Raw genomic sequence first — 9,982 nt, 5'->3', positions numbered from 1 at the left:
CAACTTTTCTCAGGTTTGAGGATATAGGTATGTGTCTGGCTTCCATCTTGTGTTTTTGAACAGTATAACTTTACTTCCACATGGTCTGTCTCTTCCATTCCTGTGGCTCCAGAGGCCAAATATCCATGATCCACAAACCTTATTTCATGGAGAAATGGTTTATGTTTGCTTATTCAGAGTTGCAGGAAGGAAGAAACTCTGACATGTGGTAGTTAGTTCTCTAACAGGATTGAACTCCTAGTTTTAAAAGAATTTCCATTTTCATCGGTACCAGGGATCGAACTCACAACTGCCTGCTTGCAAGGCAGGTGCTTATGCCACTGAGCTAAATCTCCAGCCCTGAAAAGAACTTAAAATATCTCTTTAGGAGTGGAGGAAAGAATGAATGGGGAATTTGAATCAAATCTGCCACTCGGTGCATTTTTAAGTAGAAAAAAAATAGCTTAGGTCCCTGAACCCAGGAAAGTGGGAGATTGAAAGGCTTCTGAAGGGTTTATCTGAAGGCTGGGCCCCTAGTGACTAACCCAGGCTGGGCTTCTGCAAAGTAGCCCTCTCTAGGGTGAACTGGGGGCTTTGAAGGAGAACCTCAGCAGATGTAGAATCCTGAGAGGCCTGAGCTAAAAGGAGGGCAAGGCTCCAAGTCTAGCTCACCCCTGTAGTTCATAGGCAAGGAAATGGAGGCCCAGAGAGAGGATTTGATGTATCCAAGGCCTCACTGCTATAAGAGCTAGGGTTGTTGCTCTCTCAATGGAGGCTCAAGTTTTAGAGTTGTTTAATAGAAAAATACCTTTGTTTGTAGTCACAGTTCTCTCTAGGTATCATTCTAAGTGCATTTTTGTTGCCACCCTCGTCTTACCATCGATTTCTTTTTTAGAATTTATTTTAAAGAGAAAAAACAATAAAAACAATGATAGAGAGTTGCCATCTATTTCTTATGGCAACCCAGTTCACATTTTCTTTTTAAACCCTGCCCAGTGTACAGACAGTGTGGTTTACAGCGGGATTTCCTTAAAGCGTGACCCTTAAGACCCCTGCCTCAGACTCAGCTGGGAGCTCCTGGAAACACCTGGGCCAGCCCCCCCACTGAGGAATCCGGGTTGCCAGAGTCTGAAGACTCAGTCATTCTCAGCACAGCCTTTGTCTCTCTGTTGGCTCACAGCCTTTCGCCTTGAACCTTCCCTTGTACCATTGCACTATCTACAATAGTTGCAAAACATCTTGCCATTTATTGACCTCCTCCTTTGTAGCAGGCACATGATACAGAGTGCTACGTGTTATGCATTATCTCTTTTATTTCTCAGGTCCTGGCTGTGCACTTTCTCTCACTCTCAAGTAGACAATAGAGCAGTGTCCAGTGGGCAGTGGTTAGCCACTTCCCACCCTTGCTTAAGTGTTCGTCTCAGGCACCGTGAGGACAGTGAGGACACTGCTCTCGGGATGGCTTTTGCTTTTCCTAAGCCCTTCTAACTAGGAATTGTTGTGTCTAACATTTAAGGGTACTTAAAAGAATTATGGTCCTCCTGCTTCTCACTGCCGCCCTATTGAGAAGAGCTTTGAACACATAGTGTATTTCTTAAAAGTGGCAGACTGATCTTTTTCCCTGCCTAGAAATAGTGTGAACTGAATGAGCTAATGAATGTGAAAATGCTTAGAATACTCTGCTTCTGTCAAGCAGGAAGAGCCAGGAGTGTCTTTTGGGTACTTACATTTCTGGGCCTTTCTCTCTTCCCCAAGTGGCTGCCCTCTATTCTATCCCCAGATCCTGGCCTTCTTATAAGCTCTTTCTCTGCCTTCTTGATATACTGTTTAGCCCCAGCTACTGGGGTTCTGCATTTTCTACTCCATTGCTATTTGGTCCCTTGCACTAACCTGAAGCCTCCATCTTTGACCTGCTGGTGTTGCTGCAGAAGTTTCTTCTCTTTTTCTTTTCTTTTCTTTTCCTTTCCTTTCCTTTCCTTTCCTTTCCTTTCCTTTCCTTTCCTTTCCTTTCCTTTCCTTTCCTTTCCTTTCCTTTCCTTTTCTTTCTTTCTTTTTTTTTTGGTACCGGGGATCAAACTCATGACCTCGCACTTCCCAAGCAAGTACTTAAGCCACTGAGCTCAATCCCCAGCCCCTGCTCCAGAGATTTCTGCTTTCTGCTCCAGACCCGAGTGCAAAAGTGCAGTGTGAGAGCAGACTTGACTCTGAGCAAAAGGGATACAAGTGAGGCAGATGTTCCCAGTGCCTTATTGCCCAAAGCACAACATTCCAGGCCAAAGTCCTCAGGTTCTTCCTGGTCACTCACGGTTTAGGGCTGTCACCTGCCCACTCTGTCCCCATCCCCAGTTCACCTGTGCTGAGTCTCTGTGCCTCTGTGCTCAAGCTGTCTACGAACTTGGCTGCCTGGCGATTGACCTATCTGGAAGTCAGCCTCCTTAGTGGGGCTTTCATGATTACCCCGGCCTACACTCAGAGATTCTTTTTATTCCTCTCTGCCACTTCACACAAAGCTATCCACAAAAGCATCTGCCTCCTCTTTCTCCAATTCTCCTCTTTGATATCCCCTTTATTCTTATCTTCTCTTGTTTTTTGGACTCATTTATGTCTAAATCTCAGCATCCAGTCTGGGCTTTGCCAAGCCCAGTTTTGAGATGTATTTTGGACATGCTTCTCTGGCTTAACCTTAGCTCTCAGGCTCATTTTTGCCTTCTTGATCCACATACACATACATGCAAGCCACATAACCTCTAGCTTCCTCTTTCACAAATTTGGTGACTACAGACCTCACATGTATATTATGTTCATGTATATGTATGAAATATTCACATATGTATTCAATATCCTAGAGCTTTGTCCTAAGAATCCTTGTTGTAAAATATCATAAAAGAATGGATGGCAATGTTGTTTTGCCTCCTTGTTTACAAGTGTAGAAACTGAGGTCCACAGAGGGACCATGGCCTGGGCAAGGCAGCAAGGAGAATTTGCTGGGAGGGCAGAAGCAGAATCTAAGCCTTCTGATTTCTAATGCACTATTCCCAAATTTTTCTTGCATATTATTTTTCTTTGTCATCAATAAGTGGGTCATTTTTTGTAGCACTATTGGGCTCTGAAGTCAGATTAACTCGATTCGAATTGTACCTTTAGAATTGGAACGTGTCATGTACTTCCCATGTGACAGCAGACAGGTACTTAGCCTAGCAGCTTTGTTGCCTACAAAATGAGGAGTGAGAAATTGTATCTGCTTCGTAGCAATGCTCTGAGGACTAAAGAGGTGATATATGCAGAAGCACTTCATTGACTGCATGTACTCGTGTCTAGTACATGTTAGCTATTTTGTTCTGTCATTACCTCCAAACCCCCTGAAATAGATTTGAGCACAAAGTGGCTCTGCCTAGACTCCAGGTATTAAAGAGAGGGGCCAAGGGGGAATAATGTTTTGATTGCATGGTCTGGTTCAAGGAGAATGAGTCTAATGCTGGATATTTTAGGACAGGTAGAGAGAGAGGCCATGAAGCCATGGCTAGGGTGAAAGAGAGCTTGTGACCTAGCAAACTCTGGGGTTACTCTCCTCACGTTCCTTTTTGCCAAGCTGTAGGCTGCCCATGGGGTTCTGAGGTAAGGAAATCAGAGATCCTAAAGGCTTGCAAGTATCGCCTTGACTGAGAATGTCTGGGGATCTCAGACTCTTGGAGGCATTTTTATGCCTGTGGACATTTGTCCTATGGGGACACAGCATGACCCCCTTATGACCATTCCCTCTCTGTTAGTATGAAGATCACTGGGGGCCTCTATTTCAATCCAGAGCTGAGAGAACAAGGCTATTTATCATAATCATGGATTAATGCTGAACTTGTTTCCCCAGGGTCCCATCCTGTGGGCTCAGAGGAAACAAACCTTTATAGGCTGCCTTCACAAAGAGCACAAATAGGTCAGTTTAGGATGGGAGCACATTCTGGAGGTCTGGTTTTTTATCCTCCTTTAGCTCCACTGCCTCTACTGTCCAGGGAGTGACTACGGCCATCTCTTTGCCTTGGTGCTTTTGGAATTCTAAGGCTGGGAAACATCTGTGAAACCCACAGACAACAATGAGCTATGTGCACTTCTTACCCTGTACCTGCATCCCTCCTTTTCTTCTACTGTGGCTGCTTTATGTCTGTTTGGTTTTGAGATAGACTCTTGCTATGCTGCCCCGGCAGTCCTCAAACTCAAACTGCTCCACTATAGTGAACCTCCTGCTTCAGTCACCTGAGTAGCTGGGAGAACAGGGGTGCACCTCCAGGCCTACCTGATTCTATGCACTCCCTGGCAGTGTCTTTGTGCCCCACCCACTTGCTGGTATACCACTTAATCTTCAAGACTCCCTTGCTATGGGTCCATCCACTTTAAGATTCCTATAACTATATCTAGCAGGCCTCTTCGTTTTTAAAATGACCAACAGATCTCTGCAAGATGTTGGGGACAGATAATGGCCTGGTGAGTTACCCTATCTCTGGCACAGGAGGTTCTTTGGAAGCAGGAGTGAGTGGGAATTTCCTACATGACCAGATTTTGCCATGTGGGCAGGATGGGAGTTTAGTGGGCAACTGATGGGCTTTGAAGTCAGCCAGAACTCGGTTGCAGACCCAGCTCTATCATGTACAATTTGTATGGCCTTGCACATGTTATCTAATTTCAGCAAGACTTGGTTTCCTCTTCTGGGAAATGGTGATGGAAATAATAAGAACAAAATCACAATGCCTACCTCATAAAGCTCTTGAGAGGATTTGATGAATGCATGCAAAATCATTTTTCACAGTGCCTGCCTTGCAGAGTGAGGGTTCAGCAACTTCATTATCAGTGAGCTATACCCTAAGCCTAATTGCATAATACTGATTGTTTCTGATTGAAGGCAAGAACATACCTTTTAATCACAGTGTGGATCAAAAGACAGGATAAGATTGTCTGTCAGCTGTGCTCAAGGTCACTAAAGAGATGGCAGGAAGACCCTTTTTAGCTCCTGCCCAGCATCTAAGGTGTTAGGGGTGGCATGAGATGGGTCTTGCTGAGCTTCTACTGGATTATTCTCAGTGATGAGGCATAATGGAGAAGTAGGAAAGGCAGAGCTAGAGAAGAAGCTGAGACCTTTCAAACAAAAGCAATGGAAGAAGAAAAAGCACAAATAAAGGAAGAGGAATGGTGGTGGCACATGCCTGTGACCCCAACACTCGGGAGGCTGAGGCAGGAGGATCACTGTGAATTTGAGGTCAGGCTGGGCTACCTAGTGAATTCAAGGGCAGTCTAGACTACATAGGGAGATCTTGTCTGAAACAAACAAAGGAAACAAAGGAAGAAAAGGAGGCGCAAGAGGGGGTGAAGGGAAGGCTGCAGCTGGTGTGGTACCCGCAGTTGTGTCTGTGGGACAGGGAGCTGAGTTTATTCCTTTTGTTACCATAGGAATGCCTCTTACTATACACCTGTTTACTTGCACCATATGGAGGCCTAACTTTGACAGGAGCTCATCCACGCACCTTCTCCAGACATGAGACACTGTTTGACTGAACTGATTTCTCTCAGGACTGAGACTGGTTCAGTAAGACGTGGGACAATATATTTTGAGGTTATTCTTTTCAGCATAGTCTAACTTACGCTTCTTTCCTCCTTTGCCAGCCTCGTATCTCAAAACTTCTAACCCAAATTTCTCCACAGATACTGATCGTAATTTAGCATATGAAACTTTCCAAAGATAGACTTTTCAAAGGGGGCACAGTGGGAGTCCAGAGTATACCTCCTCCCAGTATGAAGGGCTTTTCCAGGCATAATGATGTGTACTTGTAATCCTAGTATTCTGGGAAGCTGAGGCCATCCTGGGCAACTCAGATACTTAGCGAGACCATGTCTCAAAATAAAAAATAACAAAGGGCTGGGGATGTAGCCTAGTGTGGAGGTGCTGGGTCCAGTCTCTCTGCCCTTTATTTGCATAAAAGCAAGGACAAAATGTACCTTCCTACCCCTTACTCCCATCAGGACAACAAAAGTTCATCACCAATGACACCCTTAGACTCTCATCCATTATGAGATTAGGCCGGAGGAGCTGATATTAGCAAGCCTTAGTAACTAAAGTTTATCTGCACTTTGTTCTTGCCCTGCTTTGTCTTGTTACTTAGAAATTTATTGTTTACTGAAGATACTGCAGAACTCAGAGTTCTGACCCAGTGCTTTGAGCTGCTTTCACTGGGGTTTTTCCCACGGTGTGATTGCACATGAAAATAAATTTGTTTGCCCTGCTCTTGTTAATCTCTTTTGTTCAAAAGTCTGTCCCAGTTGCAGATTTCTGAGGGCTAAGAAGTTATGTTTCCCTCCTGAATTTTTCCTTTTGTTCTATTTTCCTAATGGTTGGATGCTACCTCCAGAGAAATTCTGAGCAGTCTTCCAGCCAAGACAACCTATCTTTTGGGGGCTGCCTCTAGTCTCCAGAACAAAGACACGCTCCTTGGATGATGATCCGGGTGCTCAGAGGCATTCCTGTAAAGGGCTTCTCCATGGTGGAGAAGTGAAGAGTGTAGTTTTCCCACTAACTCCTAGAGTACAAGAAAGGACTCAGTGAAAATTACTCTAAAGCAGGCATCCATCCAAAGCAGGAGGCTCCTAGACCATAGATGGACATCTGTTCATGGTCCAAATGGTCAAATGCTCATCTGTAAGGGTTTGGAATGTACAGGGTGATGCTGTCTCCCAGGTATGTCTTGTCGTTGACACAAGCATTTTGTGGGCTGGCTTAGGAGAAGTTGCCACAGATATCATGTCAAATAATGTGCCACAGAAGCCATGCAGTGTCTATGCTTTGAGTAGATACTCATTCAGGGCTCTCGGAGTCTGAATAAATGATCATCAAGGTTATCATCTCTATCTAGGTTCCTATGAGGGTACACACACTTGCTGTCAGGAGCACAAGCAAACAAATTTGAAGGCTAACTTGTTGACCTTTAGCCTGCTGAGAGCTGCTGCTGCTCTTAGTCCCTGTTGGGGAAATGCCAATCATGCCAACTACCTTGGAAAGCCCTGATTTCTGCATGGAAGTAGTTGTACCTTGGTAAAACTTGGTATCAAACCTCTACTCAACAAAATGAATTCTGCCAAATGGTGCGATGACTGCCCAAAATAGAGCCATACTGACTACTGGTAGGCTCATGGAGCCCACTGTGCCATCTGAGGAGCAGCTGTCCTCATCAGGGAGTATTCAAGGGCTGCACTCCAAGGGCTGACTTGTCTGCCAACCTATGCAAGGAAAAGAGGAAGGAAGGGTAATTATAGCTTCTTCTCCACTACAGAGTAGTTTATTTTACAATTAATAAGGAATATAGAACACTCATGATACTTTCATGTCAGTAGGACCCCAGGATCCTGAATAAATTAGTAACCTGGCCTCAGAAAATTCCTGTAGAGCTGGATGAGCAGTTTCAAAGAAAAAGTTAATCACCTCCATTCTCTGCCTATGCCATACCTCCGAAAGAGCAACTCCAGGACTTCCATCCACTGTTTGGCAGACAGATGCATCCTTAGTTGAACGCACAAAATATAGCTCTAGTTTTAAAGGGGTTGAAGACATTGTCTTGGGGATAGGAAAAGTTATTTCAAACAAGATGAACTTTTGAGGGAGTTTTGCATGTTATAACATTTTGGCAAGGTCTGCAGCTCACAACTCAGTTGAGAAAGTGGTAAAGTAGCTTCTACCTAAAGAAGAGTTTGTTGTAGGGTACTGATGATGCTCTTATGGGATTCTGGGCATAGTTCTGTGTTGCAGCTTACATGGCTCCAAACCTACCCCATTTTGGGCTTTTTTCTTAACTGGAGCTGGGGCCTCTAGGACTCTGTTACTTTTCTATTGCCGTTTAACAAATAACAAAGAATTTAGTCAACATAAATTTACTATGTCTCAGCTTCCATGAGCTAAGAGTTGAGGTATGGTTTAACTGGATCATCCATTTAGGATCTGACCAGACAGTAATCAATGTGTCAGCCAGGGCCGAGGTCTTGTCTGAGGTTTAAGGTCATCCTCCAAACTGATTGTTGGCAGAATTTGGTTTTTGAGGCCACAGGGCTAAGGTGCTTGGTTTCTTGGTAACTGGTAATTTAAGTTTGCTCACAGCTACTAGAGGCCCCCTGCCATCGCCTGCCAGGTGACTTTCCACCACATGGCAGTTTGTTCCTTTAAGGTCATCAAGGAAGTATCTACTGCACCATCAAATCTGACTTTTGTGACTGACCTGGAGATTCCTTTTTAAAAGTTTCACCTAATTAGATTAGGGCCCCTCACATTCACTATACCACCAATGAAAATCCTGGGGGCCATTTTAGAAGTCTGTTTACAATAGAATCTTAAAAAAAATTTTATAATTACATCGTTTCCTTTTGTTTTTTAAAGAAAAACAAGAGGCCAGCTGCTTTCCATTAGCATTCTGCATTCTGGGAAGGCAGCAAAGCTGCCAAAAAAAGTTTTCTGAATCTATGAACCTAAATCAGAGTATGGTTAAACAATTTCAACACCCTTGGCAGATAGGCCTTTATTCCTTGTTTTTCCTCTTTTTCCCCAAGAGCTCTTATTTGGCCCTTAACTGGGAAGGCGGTGAAGAAAAGAGCAGCTCTCAGGCCTAAGTGAGAAGCAGACATGCATGTTAATAACGACTTGATAATGCAACTTTATATCCTGGCTGGGCCAGAGTTCCTGATGACCATTATTGCATGATTTAATGCTCTTTGGATGTAGCTCTGTAGGCCTGTCATCACACACTGAACAAAAACTTACCTTTCCTCTTTCTTTACTAGGTTCACCAGTTTTTCCATATGATTTCATGCAGAGAGGTCCTTCACTTATAAAGTGTGTCTCAGATTGTCCCATATGTTTCAACAAGGGGCCCAGTTTCCCCATTGATTGCTACTTGCCACTCTGATATACTTGCTTACCTACTCCTGAATTCATCCTTGCTTACACACACAGTAACACTTTCTGTGTTGCTTAGTATTGTGCTCCGTGGAGATGATGTTCCTGTACTTTAGGTGACATCAGCTATAGCAAAGGTGTAAACATAGGGCCACTACCAGGGCAGAGCTTGTTACCTTTGAGCAGTACCTTGAAAAATGTGTCAGATTTCAAGGATATGAAGATTAGGAGGATTGTGTTTCCGGCCAAGTGGGCAGGGTGTGTAAAACACACAAGAAATAAGAGAATGTAGTGTGCTTACAGAATGGTGATTCTGGGAGACCTGTGAGTGGGAGTGGGCTATTGGGAGATCAGGGGGCACAGGGCCCAAGATTTCAGAGACCCTTAAGTATTATGAGCTTGGCTTTTGTCCTGTGAGCAGCAGAAAGTGGTTGAATAACCTTTAGCATGGGAGGCTGATGACATTGTTACTTTTTTGAGACTTCAGTGAAATAACAGTTTTGCCTGAATATAAATAAAAGTATAGGCCAGATACCCATTAATTGTCCTGGTATGATTCAAGGATAAATTCATTGGGCTGGGGATTTAGCTCAGCAGAATAAGCGCCTGCCTTGCAAGCCTGCTGTTGCTAGTTTGAGTCCCAGTACTGACAAAAAACCAAACATACAAAAAATAAATTCATTTTAAATTTATATCAGGGATAATGAGATACATGAGAGAAACACAGTGACACCTCTATGAGGGGTGACTTGGGAAGTGTGCTAGTCAGCATTGTGTCATTGTGGGAGACATCAACCAACAGGAGGAAACAACTATTTTGGCCCATGGTTTCAGATATTTAAGTTCATGGTCATTTGGCCTGGTTACTTAGGCTATTGCTAGGCAGAACCTCATGGTGGAAGGATGTGGTTGGAGGAAAGTCGCTTAGCTCATGAAAGCCAGAAAGCAGAAAGAACTCGCTTTTATAATAAGCCCCTTTCCCCAATCCACTAAGCTACCAACCTATAAATGGATGAATCCACTGAAGAAGTCAGAACCCTAATTATCCAATCACCTTCCAAAGGTCCTACCTCTGAATACAGTTGC

This window comes from Cavia porcellus, unplaced genomic scaffold, assembly GCF_034190915.1.
Source record: "Cavia porcellus strain 051 isolate PalLab524CR breed Dunkin Hartley unplaced genomic scaffold, mCavPor4.1 scaffold_3, whole genome shotgun sequence".
NCBI classification, from domain to species: domain Eukaryota; kingdom Metazoa; phylum Chordata; class Mammalia; order Rodentia; family Caviidae; genus Cavia; species Cavia porcellus.
This window is presented reverse-complemented; position numbering follows the sequence as displayed.